The sequence below is a fragment of the Ursus arctos genome, unplaced genomic scaffold (genome assembly GCF_023065955.2).
Source record: "Ursus arctos isolate Adak ecotype North America unplaced genomic scaffold, UrsArc2.0 scaffold_12, whole genome shotgun sequence".
In the NCBI taxonomy this organism is placed as follows: domain Eukaryota; kingdom Metazoa; phylum Chordata; class Mammalia; order Carnivora; family Ursidae; genus Ursus; species Ursus arctos.
Window position 1 is genome coordinate 67,687,649 of NW_026622786.1, and position 15,478 is coordinate 67,703,126.

The following is a 15,478-nucleotide window of genomic DNA, read 5'->3' on the forward strand; positions in this document are numbered from 1 at the left end:
GATTCTCAGCCGCTATGAATCGCTGCCCTCGGAGCTAAGCCTCTCAGGGTCTTAGGGCCAGGCTTGCAAGTCGCCTTGAGTCCCACCTCGAGAATCAGTCACATGGACTTGCCCTTCCCTCCTGCAAGGGAGGCTGGAAAGGCTGTCTAGCTGGGTGCCAGGGAGAAGAGGACAGGGGTCTGGTGGGCCCGTGACAGTCTCTGCCACACCCAATTTGGAGGTGGTCAAGAGCAATTTCTTTTAAGAAGTGACATTTCGGAGGAGACCAGGGAAACAGGTCCAGCCTCTCTCCAGGCAGCACGCAGACCTGGTGGGAGAGCAGCCCCAAGGGGCAGAGTGCCTGCAGATGAGAACTGTGCCTTCAGGCCCAAAATGGGGGCTTCCTCCAGGCGGAAGGACCCCTTGCTTCACTTTAAGCCTGTCTGGGGAGGGAGTCCTACGGAGCTCTCTCTGGAGAGAACCCAGAATCCTCCCCAAGGGTTTTAAGGCTCCTTTGCCACTAGAAGCTGCCTTTCATACCCGTCAGGCTAAAGATTTTAACCTGAGATTTAAAAGGACCAGAGATCAAAAGCAGATGCTCCTGGAAGACACTTCAGCCTGCCTAGCCGTCTGGGGACATGGCTATGGAGGAGAAGACAATTCATCACAGAACCCTGCAAGCCCCCATTCAATAATAAACAGATGTATTATGGGGGGAAAAGAAAGGGATGGGTGTCAGCCCCTTGATTCATTTGTCTCCCTCTCAAAATCACCTCCATCCCGGGCTCCGGAGGGCAGGCGCGGGGGCTTTGAAGCGGAGACATCATGTCAGGGAAATGGAAACATTTCACGTTGTAAATCCTTGGGGTTGTCAGAGAAATCCTAATGAGAGGGGAAGCTGCCGGGGGTGGTGGGGAGCACCCAGGACCGGTTTGAGGGGAGGGGCTAAAGGCAATTCTGGGAGACAGGAACCTGGCCCCTTCCCTCCTGATTGATCCTTTCAGCAAGGTTCTCCAGCCTTGAGAGGAAGCAGACCCGTTTCCCCAGGGTGCCCCCTCCTGTAGGATTACCACTGGTACTCAGTGCCCTTGGCGAGATCCACAGGCTATGCTCAGGGTAAGGCTGTTTTATTGGCTTTATCATGTAATCACCACCACCAACCCCCCTCCCCCGCCCTGGGCTTTCACATCTTTCACTTATGGTGAAGAATCTGAAAACACTTTGACAAGTCATAGATTCAAGTGTGATGACCTCCCAAGACAAGGTATCTCTTATCCCTAGAGGAAACTAGTCATGACTCTCAAGCCCCACCCCACTCAGAACCACTGGTGAAGGCTTTTTTCAGAATAAGTACACCCTTGCCAACTGAGAGAGCTGGTAAAATGTCAGGGTTAAGATCTGGGGCTCTGGGGCCAATCAGTCTTGTGTGTAGAATCCTAGTTACATGATTTCGAGCTGTGTGACCTGGGGAAAGCCACTTAACTTCTCTGAGCCTCAGTTTCCATATTGCAAAATGGGAATAGGAGTAAGAAGAATAGCTACCCACCCCCAATGCTGGGAGTTAACATGTGTAATGATGTGCTTGGCCTGTTCAGTAAGCCGCTCCTGTTATTTCTTCCAGATCTGCCTCCAAGGTGGACCCACACTAAGGTACAGATTATTAGCCCACTTTACATCTTATGGAACCAAAGCTTAGAGAAGGGAAAAACTTACCCATGTTCACACAGGGAGCTAGAAGCCAGCCCTTCCAACCCCCACTGGGGGCTTCTCCTCCCTACCCCACCCCCACTTCCATGGTCTCAAAACTTGACCAGGTGTGATGGATGACAGCTTGGAGGTGCAGAAGGCTGGAGGCAGAGGACTGATTAGAAGTCTGTTAAGGATGTAGAGACCCAGACCAAGGCAGTGGCCTTGGGGAATGTAGAGGAGAAGAAACAATTTGAATAACTATTTAGAAGGTAAAATCCCCACTCGACCATTTCTGGCTAATTCACCACGATCTATCTCTGGCCCTAAGCACATGGCCTGGCAGTAAGCAAGCAAATAATACGTTTTTTTTTTTTTTTTTAATTGTTGAAATGGAAGAATGAATGAATGGGTGAATGAATGAATGAATGAATGAATGAATAATTCAAAGAGGCAGAGGGAGGACTCACAGATGACTTCCAGGTGTCTGGCTTGGCGTAGTCACTGAGATAGGGAGCACAGGGAAAAGAACAAAATTTAGAGAGTGATTTATAATAGAATCAGATAACTCTTAAACTCCCTTTGTGTGCAGGGTCCAGAGGCTGTAAATTCAATCCTGTCTAATCAAGTGGACTTGCCCTAACACCACTAGGTGTCCAGCATGAGGAGAAGTGGAGAGGGACAAGAAGCAAACTGTCCATTGTCCCCATTCTTGTTGGATGCCCTGGACTTCAGGGGTTAAGTGGACCCGTGGTGCAGAAGAGCGCTTATGCCTGTGTGGCAGGCAGACAGCAAGTGGAGCTTAGGGGAGAGGAGCTCCCTGGGGGTCTGTTGGTTACCAAGGGCTCCCTGGAGGAGGCAGGACTTGAACTGCTAGGTTGAATGATGAACTGGATTTGGGGGAGGATGGAGCATCTGAGGGCAAAGGTTTGGACCTGAGGATGGGTCCTGGGCATGAAAGAAGTCCTTTGTATTCATCCCAGCATCTCTGACATACAGGAGAGGACTTGGCATTGAGCAGGGAATAATGAACTTCAAAGTTTCTTTAATTCACTCCTATATTCCTGACCAGTAGCAACAAAACAATGATTCTCTTCGGCCGTATGCCTGAAGGTTGAAGGCATTCCAGACCCATAAATATTATTTCCAAAACTAACTGGTGCATGAAACTAGACTTTGATTAAATATTACAACCAGCATTTGGTAATGGAGCATGAGACTGTCATTTATCAGCAAGAAATGTGGACATAATAATTCATTAAGCCCCTTTGAGCTCTCTCTGAGCTGAGCACTCGGGACAGAGGGGTCCTGGAGAGGTTATGTTTTGTTTTGGCTGTTTGTGGGACTCATTTCCAAACTGCTCCTGAAAACTGTTAGCTCCCCAGGAGACCCCAGGCTGCCACCCTCCCAGTGTACCGGCCATTGAGCCACATGGAAGGCCTCCATTCATCACCATGGACTCCCAGCCTTCCCCTTCAAGCCAGTGACTTGGGGGTAGGGTGCATATGGAAGCTTCCCCAGCTTCATAAAACCCCTGTCCCCTCCTGCAGTCAGAGGACCTGTTCTTGGAGGGACTCATCGTCCATTCAATAATGCTTCATAGTTACTAAGTGGCCACTGCAATAATGGGCAGTGGGGATACTGTAGAGAACAAAAGAAACACAGTCCTTGCCTTCAACAGATCTACTGCCCAAAAGGGGGTCTGCTAGTATGTAGACAGTACACAGTAATACAAAATATAAGAGTGAAGGCACCAAGATGTCACCTAGCAGGGCATGGGAATCAGGGAGGACTTCCTGGAGGAGGTGGGAGCTAAGCTGAGTCCCAAAGGATGTGTGGGAGCTGGTTAAGTGATTGGGGACGGAGAAGAGTGTTTTCGATGTAGGGAATAGCACGTGACATCTCTGGAGTTAAGGGAAAGCATGGCACCTTCGAATGACTGAAAAAATTTAAGAGTTTTGAGTGTGAAGCAAGAGCCAAGACTGAAGAGATGAGCTGGGGCTACTTCCATGGAGTCCTTGAACCTTATCCTGTTTGGGGGTTTTGACTGGCCTGGGGGGTCGGGGGCCCTGCTGTGATTAGGTTTGTGGCTTAAGAGGATAACCCCAACTGCTGTGTGGAGAATAGGCAGTAAGGACTGGACTGGCCACCGTCAGAGGGTTGGGATGAACCAGATGCCTTTCACACCATGCTTCTGGGGCCCACCAGCAGGTGCATGGGTTATGGCAGCTTATGTCAGGATAGCTAGGGTTTGCTTCTGGAACGCTGAGTAGCTTTGAACCATAAAAGCCGATTTCTCACCCTTAGTGTGTGACTCACGAATCAGTCATGGGCTTCAGAGCGGCTACTGTGTAGAACATGGAGAGAGAGGAGAGCGCCTGGGTGGCTCAGTTAAGCATGTGTTCAGCTCAGGTCATGATCCCAGGGTCCTGGGATCGAGCCCTGCATCAGGCTCCCTGCTCAGTGGGGAGCCTGCTTCTCCCTCTGCTCCCCACGCCATTGTGCTCTCTTTCTTTCTGTCTCTCGAATAAATAAATAAAATCTTAAGAAAGAAAGAACATGGAGAGAGAATGAGGACAGGCCGATTTCATACTGCTTGTAAAGCTTCCGCCTGGAAGTGACACATGTTATTTCCATTCACATTTCATTGTCCAAAACAATGGCCACTTCTGTTTTCAAAGAGGGTAGGAAGGTGCCACCGTACTCAGGAAGCCTGGAGAACCAGACTATTCTGGATGGTCCTAATGACCAGCACCGTGCAGCTCTCTTATTACATAACCACGACAAACATCGGTCTGCTGCTTTTAGGATTTATTTCCACGTACCTGGTCACGTTCCTTCCTCCCTCCAGCCCTGAGTCGCAGGCACAGTCATCCATTCCAAGCCACCAGGCCCGGCGTCCCAAAATCCTCACAGAGAAAGAATTACTGTCTCAGAAACGTCAGAGCTTCTGGGAAAGATGGGCTGGGTGTGGACCTCCCCAATGCTTTGTGCATATTTGTTACTTTCCCTAAGATGAGCAATAAAAGCCGCTTGCTCAATAAAGAGAAAGCCGGTGGCATTTACGCATCTGGGTGAGACACCGTGGAGACCGAACAGTGGGTTCGCATTCGCCACCCCTGTCGGAGCGGTGGGAGGTTGGAGCACCCCCTCCCTGTAGTTGGACCAAAGCGATCGCGAGTGTGTTTTGCTCTGGTGCGGATGCTACGTATGCCCTGGGGCATTTTATTTTTCTGGATCTGGTTACCCAGCCAGATGTCCTGATTTTGTGACACAGCCGAGGGCTTCAAGCGCCGGGTCCCTCCAGGTTTGTAGAGACGGCCCCGAGCCACCTCCCCGTTGGGCTCCCAGACGCAGGGCCGCACCTTCTTCTATCCATCTTCTTCTCTCAGTTTCCCTGTCCTCCTTCCTAGCCCCTAGTGACGTCTCCACCTTGTTGCCAATACGTCTGAGCGTCCGTGGAATTAAAATTCTCCAGATGACTGAAAACGAGCATGAACATGGGGCATAGAATTCTCACGGTTTGAGCTGGAGAACCGAGGCAGTGTGAGCTCCCGGGCTCTGGGGGACGCCCAGCAGGGCTTACACCAACTCTGCTGCCTGCCTGGGGTGCGGCCTCGCTCCAGGTAGTTGACATCCCTGACCTTCCGTGTGGTCCTCCAGAGCCTGGGGCGTGGAGATGGAGCGGGCAGGGATGCTGTGAACTGTGAGCCAGGCGAGGCAGCGAAGGTGCCGTGTCTTAGCCAGCGGGAGCCGCTCGGACGATTGTTGGCGTGTGTCAGCCTGGAAAGGCACACTCACACTCCGGGAGGGTGACTTGCCCAAGGTCACTCTGTGAGCACGAAGTAGACAGCACCAGCAGGAGACTCTCCTCCCAATCCCTGGGTCCCTGACTCCCTCTAGGGACCTCCCGCCTGACCCCTGCCTGACAGCCTCCTCTGCTTCGGCACCCCAGGTGCCTCTTTCTTCACTCCTATCTTTTTCACTCCTTGAAAGAAAAATTTTCCCACGATGACCCACTTATGGCTATTTTCTTAGAACTCTACTGAAGGTCTGCAGCCCCACTGTCTTGATACTGCTCAGAATTTCAGCGTTCGCGGAGTCCGGCCCGTGAAACCAGCACCGGGCCCCTCGTGTAGGTGTCCTTGTGTTACACACACGCAGACGCCCCATGGGCGCCGTCCTGTCTGAACAGAACGCTGGACAGGCCTGCACTTTCAAAGCTCGGTCCCTGTGCTAGGGGGCGGGGAGGGCTGGCTGAGGACAGACAGCCCCCCCCCCCCACCAGCCCTGCAGGACTTTCGTAGGGGTCCAGGCTAGAGCTGGTGACCCGGGAGCCAGGGGAGACACCGCAGCGTCAAGATGGGCGACAGGTGGAGACCGACTCAGGGAGCAGGTCCTGGGGAGACTGGACGGCGGAATCGGGGCGACGGTCTCGGCGGGCGCTCCGGCACACATGTGCGGTTACCGCAGTGACGTCCCCGCGCAGCGGCAGCCGCAGGGGGTGCGAGGCAGGACGTGCTTGGGCCTTTGGAACCCGGTGTTTGCTGGTGTTTACACAGGGAGTGGAATTAATTAAATGCCGCAGGGCCTCCTCGGTCGCTGAAAATAACCCAGCCAGGCCCCCAGCAGCGCCGCCTGCCTGCCTGCCTTGCTGCGGTGGGGTTCCTCCCGGCCTCCCAGCGCAGGAGGCACACGGCTCCCACGACGCGGATTAGTGCGGCCGCCACTCTCTCCCCACAGGCAGCGTGTCGGAGCCAGATGTTCTCCGAGCCCGGCCGGCTCCCCGGGCGCAGCCGCGCGGCCCAGACAGCAGGCGGGAGAGGAGCACGGGAGCCAGGCAGAGGAGCCGCGGTCCACCAGGACGCGCACAGTGAGACGTGGCCAAACCAGCACGGCTCAGCCACGGACCGATAGGCCTGGCCCGGGTGCCGTGCAGGGCCTGGGCTCATGGTCACACACGCACACTCACAGGGACACGCTTGGACGGGCTTTCAGAAACAACGCCTCAGTCTGCTCCTGGACCTACCTTCTGCTGGAAGTGTGACCTCGGAGTTCTTTTCTTTTCCTTCCCTTCCCATTTGCCCATGTACCCCACCACCTACCTCCACGTGCCCTTTCTTTCTGATACCATCGTGGGGGTGGGGCTAGGTGAGAAAGAGGATAGACATACTTGTTTAACCACACTTTGGTTCCTTCCTTCCTTCCTTCCTTCCTTCCTTCCTTCCTTCCTTCCTTCCTTCCTAAGTGGACTCCACGCCCAGTGTGGAGCGCAATGTGGGACTTGAACTCACAACCCTGAGATCAAGACTTGAGCTGACTTGAGACAAGAGTCGGATGCTTAACCGACTGAGCCACCCAGGCACCCCACTCTTTCTTTCTTTTTAATTGAAATATCATTGACATATGAAATTGTGTAAGTTTAAGGTGTAATGTGTCGATCGATGTATTTATAAATTGCAATATGATTATTACCTTAGCTAGTGAACAGTTCAGATCTAGTCTCCCAGCGCCATTGAACTATAATCGCTGTGCCGTGGATTTCTTAATCTACTAGTTCCCAGTTTGTGGCCTTAAACAACATTTCTCCAGTTCCCCCACCCCTGATAATAATCATTCTATTCTGTTTTCTGTGAGTTTGGCTTTTTTTAGATTCTACGTATAAGGAATATCATACAATATTTGTCTTTCTCTGACTTCTCTCTCTTAGATTTGTGTCTTAACCTCTTTGTGCCTTTGTTTCCTTGGCTGGAAAGTGGGATGACGGTAGTCCCAATCTCATGGTGTCATTATGAAGATACAAATGAGAAAGTGATCATAGAGTTCTTAGCAGAGTTCTTGGTGCTGAGAACTCTATGAACATTAGCTGATATTAACCTCTCTTAATGTCCTCACCAGTCCTGAGCGCATCTGGAAAAATGGGACATTCAAACATATTCAGACACACAGAAACACATATGGACCACATGACATAGGGGAACACACAGAGACCACAGACCCATACACATCGGGGCTCACAAACAAGCCTGTGCAGACCTTGCACACACGCCGCCTTCTCCCACTACCGCCACCACCAAGCCAAGCTGACTGCAGGCAAATGACTGAGCCATGGAGCTGAGGCAAACCAGAGGCGTTCTTGGCCAAGAAGCCACATACTGTGCGTTGTGGTTTCTAGCCGCTAAAACACACAGACTCTTCTGTAGGTCATGGACCTACAAGCCAAGAACCAGTCTCCACAGCCTAAAATTAATGGCCTTGCGTGCTCTGCCTCTGCCCTCCTCTCCCCCTCATTATACCCCCACACTGCTCCAAGGGGTCCCCAAAACAGTGCCACTTGAGGTCTAAATGATGAAGAAATGAAAGGAAATGATGGCAAATGGGGGCCCAATATCACCTTTTTACTGAGAAAGTTCAGGTTGCAGCTCATAACATATTGCAAGAGGTGAAGAGGCCTCCTGACTGGATCCCAGAATGGGGCAGGCTTAACCACGCAGTTCCAGACGGTGCTGGGAGAGGACAGGCACCCCACGTGGAAAGGTCGGTCCAGGTAAGACTTGGGGCCTGGAGGGCAGAGAACGTGTGCATATACTTGCCCCCCTTCCCCACATGCCGCCACCTTCCAGCCCTCCCTGAAGTCAAAACAGCTGTTTGTTTTGTCCTCCGTGTCCTCCCGTGGCCCCAACTGTGACCACGCATCAGTGGCTTATGCTGAGTAACAACATGACCTCAACTTAGCGGCTAAAAACAACACTGATTATTTCCCAATCCCTGTGTAATTATTGTTTTCCAACTTAAAAAATAAAAATAAAAACCTTTAGGTCAGGGGCGCCTGGCTGGCTCAGTTGGTAGAGAGAATGACTCTTGATTGTGGGATTGTAAGTTCGAGGCCCAAGTCGGGTGTAGAGATTATTTGAAAATAAAAACTTAAAAAAATAAATAAAAACAAACAAACCCATGAATAAAAACCTTCACCAAAAGGAATTTTGTCATTGATAGATCGGTTGATAGATTTATTCATTTCTTCAAGGAGCTCCCCTTCTCTAGCTGTTCAGGGAAGGGAATGGGAGAGATAGCAGGTGAGGAATAGACACTGATCTCTGAAATGGGAGATGAAAGGTGCAACTGGACATTAGCTTGCAGGGGGGGTGGCCTCCCCCTGGTTCTCTGCCCACATCTCCACCACAGCAGTACCGCCCTGCTCCACGTCACCTTCTGAGCCTCGGGGCTGGTCCCCCTCTGCCGCCTCTGGCCTTGTTGGGATCCCTGAGAAGTTATAGATAGTGTTTGAATGGGCCATCTCTCTTTCAATCTAGTTACAATATACACATTTATAGGAGAATTAGAAAAGTCCAAATATAAATTTCTAGCATATTTTTTTATCGTAATCTTTATTCTACTCCACATTGTCATCACTGGACTATGCTTGTTAGGCCTTATTTTGTTGTTGTTTTATTTGTAAATAATGGAATAAACAATTAGGAACCTACCACTCAACCCCAGAACTAAAATATTACTGGTGACTCACATCTTCCTATGTGTTGTTCCCTTCTCTCCTGGCCCCTGTCATCCCAGAGTTAACTCCATCTTAAATTTTGTATTTCTCATTCATTTAATTTCTGAAAATATACCTGTATCATATAGATGCTGTTTATTGTTTGAGTCTACCTGTGTCTTTAAACTCCCTCACAAAGGGAACAAAGCTGTGCATGTGTTTCTCAGACTTGCTTTTTCAAATTCAGTGTCGCAGCCCTGAGAGCCCCCAGTCGTTGCCCGCGTGCAGCCTTCTTCCCGACCCGGGGACGCTGCACGATGTGCCGCATGATAATGATTGTCTCCTTCTAGCCTCACTCACACACTTCACAAACATGGTCCTAGCTGATGTATAATATTTTATTTACGGAAGACTGTATCTTTTTATCACTTCCCTGTTAACCGACTTTTGGATTACGTAAAATTTCTGCGTGCCTCCCAGGCCTTTCTCTTAGAGGGCCTTCTGAACTGCCAAACTGCTGGTTCAAAAACTTTGCACATTTTTAAGGGTTTTGATAGGCATAGCAAAAGAATGTCCAGAAAGTTTCTGCGAACCCCTGATTTCCCAATGCCTGCCAACTCGGAGCATCATTATTTATTAGAAATGGGGTGGGGGGACAGGTGGGCTGGCGACACGTGTGTCTGTCTCTTTCAAAGGGCCTACGGCTGTTATCACTAGAAGCTGAATGTGCCCTGAGAATGGAGCGTGGACCCAGGGACCGCCGCCCCCTGCTCCGCCACCTTCACCCTCCCTTGGCCACCCTGGCCTTCTGTGAACTCTTTCAGCATGCTGAGCTCTGTCCCCACCAATGGCCTTCCCAAGGGGTCTCCTCCACCAGGAGCCCCGCCCCACCTGCCCCTGCACCACCACGAGCTGAGTTCTTCTGGTCCTTTGTGCCTTTCCTTGAATTGCACCATCCGTGAGTCCTTTTCAGATGTCTGATTCAGCGCCTCTTTCCTGCGCCAGTATTATTGTCTGTCTCTGATTAGATCCGTTTGTGATGCTCAGCACAATTTGTAATCTGTATTTATTTGTCTCCCTCCCCCACCTGCCTGTCATCTTAATACGAACAGAGGCCATGTGTGATTCATCCACTATTACACCCACTGAGTTCCTGGCGCAGAGTCAGAACGCAGCACACAGTTGTTACTGGAGGAACGATCGACGAATGACTGAATGGACGAGTAACCTAGCTTGTAACGCAGTGCGTAGTGCGTAGCTGGTGCCTCGGATGTACATATTTAATGAGAAAGCAGAAAAAATGACTGAGCGCCCCCATCAGAGCTCTCTGGGTAAGAGGCAACACTCGCTGACCTCAGAACCATCCCAGCCCTGCTAGACACCATGGGCCAGTGCCGGGCTGGGGGGTTTCTGGGGAGCAGGGTGCTGTGGCTCCATCTCCAGAAGGTCTGAATGCTGGAGATGAAGGGGTTTCTCCCCCCTCGTCCCACCACACACGTGGCTTCCGTGCTCTTAGCCCGTCTCCCACACAGAGACCACTTGACCCGATGACGTAATGATCAAGTGCTCCGGGGACGGGATGGGCTGGCCAAGCCGGATCTGTACCCTGGGCCAGGAGTCAGGAATAGTTCCGGTTCCTAGGTCACCTGGGCTGGGGTCCCCTCACTGGATCTCTGCTCCGTATTCTCAGACTCGTGGCAATTGTGATGTGCTATGGTTCTGAGTTAGGGTTCACGAGGCTCCCCGTGAGTCATTTTATTTGCTTTTTCCAGCAGCTCTAAGATCTCAGGGTTGTTGTGCCCAGTTGAGGCTTTGAGAGGCAGCTGGCTTCCAGGTTACAAGGCTACTGAGTGACAAAATCAGGCTTGTCCGAACACGGACTCTTCTGTTCATTACTGTTAGAGTGGGGGTAGTGATGCGGATGGACTCCGTTCCTGCTGACCTCTTGGAGGTCGGCGTGCTCCTTCCAGGCTGGAGGGACACCATCGCCTTCTGGTGTGCCATCAGTCTTCGTTCTCAGTTGTAGAAAAGCACGTCCATCTGTCTTGGATTTGATTTGTGACATTATTCTTTCACACGTTTGTTTCATAAATATATATTGAGCGCCTGTGTGGTGCAAAGCATGGTAGGTCCGTGGGCGGCACAAATGTGAATGGGCACGGATGTATAGAGAGGCCAAGACTGTGGCCAAAATTGCTTCTGATCTGCGACTGAGTTCAGATCTCAGCAGGGGGCAAAATCAGAACTCTCGGGGGCTTGCGACATTGAGGAAGTGTAGTGACCTCCCCAGGGACAAAGTCGGTCACCTTGCTCTTAGCTGAAGAGCAAGCTGGGCGGCATCTAAGCTGTAAGCTTTAGACAGCATATTCAGAGCTGGGTGTGTGTGTGTGAGAGAGAGAGAGAGAGAGAGAGAGAGAGAAGTGGGGGGAGTACTAAATGCTCTCTGCCCTCATCGTAATAGCAAAACCTCAGGCCTGCAGTAGACTCGGGAAGAAGTCTCAGTGGAGTGCTAACGCGCCTTTAACAACTTGGAGCAGAGAGTGTTTCCTATCTGGGGCAGAGGGCTGACCTCCTTTTAACACCTAAGGCTCAGTCCCCCTCAGAGACACATTCCCAACCTCTCAGTCTGCACCCGTGAGCCCACAACACTGACCTTCCCTGGGCCTACAGAGCCCTGGGTGACAGCCTATATCCGGCACCAAAACCCCTGTAGGACTGTGTACAGCTGTGCGTGGAGCCGCTCCTGGGTTCAGAAGCAGAGAGTGAGGAGTCGAGAAGAACCACTGCTCCCCTCTGGACCTCAGTCTTATCTCCAAAGTGGAAGGGTGTGGAGGATTAAACTGTGTTCTCTCTAGGGTCCCTTCCAGCTCTGGTTTTCAATAGCTAGGCAAGTATGTGTTGCCATGATCAACCACTATCCCGTGTGTATAACCAGTCTTTTACTCTTTCTGCAATTAACTCTAATAGGCTCTGTTTACTACGTGGGGGAGAAGAAGGGTTAGGGACAGAACTTTTATTCCCATTTTGTGGTTGGGAAAACTGAGGTTCTGCCCTAGACCACGCAGCTCCTTGACTAGCAGCTGGGCTTGGTGCCTAGCCTCCCAACCATCCCTGCGCGCCGCACTGTGCCAAGCTATTTGAGTGCCAATCTGAAGCATCCAGAAGGCAAGCACCAGCTGAGAGAACCCATGGTTTTGTCTCACCCCAGCCCAGCACCAAGCCTGCGTGAGGTTTCTCCTCCAAGTGCATACCAGTTTGTGAATGGTCTGTCCCCCTTCCACCTCGTGAATTCCTTTTGTCTTTTAAAGTCTAACCCACAAGTCCACTTCCTCTGACCCCCTTTCGCTCAATGAGTTGCTCCCTCATTACCCACTTTGCCCGTTGGGAATCCAGCCCCTGCACCCCCTGGCCCAGCGCTAGACTGGGCTCTCTCCACCAGGTCCCGGTTTTACAAGTTGTGCACTCTCCCCTGACCTCTGCTAGACTAGCAGTCTTCTTTCTCTATGACAAGGTCAGAGCCTGGCCATGGCTCGCTCTGTTCTGAGGCGGGTGACAGCAAGCTTTCTGCCACTTTTCCCTTGGCATCAGCATCCTCTCGTTGCCTCTGTTCTTACGTAGAAACCCAGTGCTTTATCTTAAGGGAAAAAAAAGCAAAGACAAACTTGATGCAGTGTCAGAATGGGTCCCAGGCACACTGCTGGAATTCTGCCCCTGCATCCACTCCTGCGGGTCTGACCTAGTGAAATGGGATGCCAAGCAGCCTTCTAGTCCCCGGGGCGTGGCACACCGTAGCTGGTTGGGGTGGCGTTTGACCGGGCCCCCCTGGGCCACAGGGATCCAACATGGTTTAAAATGAATCCAGACCTTCATAGTTTCCCGCTTCTAGGGGGAAATCAGTTGCATGGTCTAGATAGGAAAATCTGGACGTATAGACACATCTGGAAGATGACTCTGTGTTCTGAATCACAGCCAGCACCCCTCTTCCCTCGTCCTGGCCCTGGGGGTTTGCCCCTCTCCCCAGCCATGCGTGCTGCTGCCCCTACTCCTTTTGGTTGTGAGGGGCATGTGCTTGGAGCTCTCTAGACAGTGAGCCAGAAATGGATGCATCCACCCAATAAATCTGGCGAAGAGTAGCCAGTCAAGACCGTGTGCCTGGTAGCAACATGGCGGGCACTTTGGGAAAGGCCTTTGGTGGCATTTGGACAAACCACATGCTTCCCTCTTCCCCATCCTGGGTCCTGGGCTCAAACATGGGAGGCATTATGGTCTGGCAGGCGCAGGAGCCCCAAGGGCTCCCCACTCCCAGGCTGGATGTCTCAGACCCCCAGCCCTGCACCCCCTCCCTTGACCTTCTTTCCTCCAGTGTTCAAGCTCCCGAAGGGTTTCTCTGTGCCCTGAGGGAGCCAGGCTCCCCCAAGCCTAATTTTTCCTTTGAGATAAAGACAGTGGCTTCTAAGGACCCGTTCGCATGGGACCTCTGTGACACAACGAAGAAGCAGAGGCACCAAGAGGTCAAGTAACTTGCTAATCACCAACTAGTAAGTGAATCTGGGCAGGCGGCCTGGCTACTGAGTCAGATAGTAACACTAGGCCGAACGGCTCTAAGAATATTCTTGCAGACACTTCAGTTCTCCGACTCTCTCCCTTTGCTCGTCCCTTAGACGTACCCTCTTTACCCCACCCTCCCCCTACCACAGGCATACTGAACCCCCACCCACCTCTGCTCAGCTGCCTCCTGGAGCCCACACAGGGAGCAGGGGCAAGTACCTGGGCTGGGAGGCAGGATCCTGGGGTTCCAACTCTGTCCCTGCTCCTAGTAGGGCCTTGGGCCTGTCGTTTATCTCTTCATCCAGCCATTCATTCCTCCGTACACTGTTCTTTCCAGATATCCCTGGGTGGCAGGGTTGGTGGCAGACAGTGGAGTCTATGAGGCCAAGGGATGCAGCAGCCTGGTCAAGGTCATCTGAAACTAACAGCCTGAGTCATGTCCAGGAAGGGGAATGGAAAGCCATCCAGGAGACCAGACATGGGTCCAGAGGGAGCAAGCTAGATAGCACACAGCAAAATAGATATGAGCCTGTTGAAGTCGGGGTTCCCCCAGAGAGTATGGGAACAGCATTGCTGTCACTCCCTGTGGGCTGCTCTCCTCTCGGTGGTGGGGAGACATCAGGGTGCACTGGGCTTACATGCCTGGGTGTCACAGGTGTAACATGCACCTGAACATGGAGCTGCCTTGCTTCGCAGGAGCCCACAGTCCCATGGGTCATGCGTAGACACTTGTTCTCCCCAGGAGCAGACGTAGAATGACTCCTGTCCCGGATATCCCTGGAAGCATAGCAGTGCACGGAGGCACAGGCACCTGTGGACCCTCTTGTCCCTCCCCCTCCTCAGACAGGCCCCTGATTCCTACAGAGACCATTTTGCCTTTGAACCAAGATCCAGGCGTTGCTGGTGCTGAGAGATAATGACTTCCAGGGGGCTAGGAGGAAGGGAATGATCAAGGAAAAGAAAGAGCCCGGAGCGGAGGTCAGAGGCCCAGGACCCTCGTGCAGGCCCTGCCACTAACCTGCTCAGGCCTGTGGGGAGCTACCACCTTCTGTGGGCCTCACCTTCCTCATCTTGAAGCAGCAAGCCAAGGGGCAGGACCATCCCCCTCTGATGCATCTTCCTACCTGCCCTGACCTTCTCCCTTCCAGCATCTGAGCAGCCTGTGTGAGTCTTGCTGCAGCCAGCCCACCACGGGTGGCCAGCAACCTCATTCTCTTCCCTTGTCACATCAAGGGGGGGAGGAGCTTCTTTTCCTTCCTTTCTTTTAAACAACAATGTAATTTTCTTGAAAGTGAATGCATTTCCTTGCTGACTCTAAGCCATCTTGTCTCTTATCAGATTTCAAAACCGATCCAGGTCTGATCCTGGTTAGAGCAGGGAGAGTGGACAGGGGAAGGCCTGGGAGGGGCCCTTCTGATTGACAGGTTTGCAGGGGCTTCCTGGGTCCTTCAAATTTCACACACACACACACACACACACACACATACACGCCCCCCCCCCCCCCGCCCCGCTCCTGCCCCCTCTCTGGCTTCAGCTCTAGAAACTCTTGGCCGCTTACTACCTGGCATCCGTGAGCTAGCAGCTGTGCTTCGGGTCACTCACCTCATGACGAAAATACTAGCAGCTACCTGCGAGCCCTGTTGGTGAGGTTGAGAGCTTACACACGGAAAGCACATGGAATCTTGTCCAGCCTACGGAGAGCAACGGACAGAACATGTGAGCACAGCTCTCTCTGTCCCTGTGGTTCTGGCATGATGGTGCTCGAACCCTCAG

At 52.1% G+C, this 15,478-nt stretch overlaps 1 protein-coding gene across 2 annotated transcripts in view; it reads left to right on the plus strand.

The window, feature by feature from the left end:
- TRABD2B (TraB domain containing 2B) overlaps positions 1-15,478 on the plus strand; it is a 211,184-nt gene that overhangs the window by 96,088 nt on the left and 99,618 nt on the right. The gene's annotated exons all lie outside the window — the stretch shown is intronic.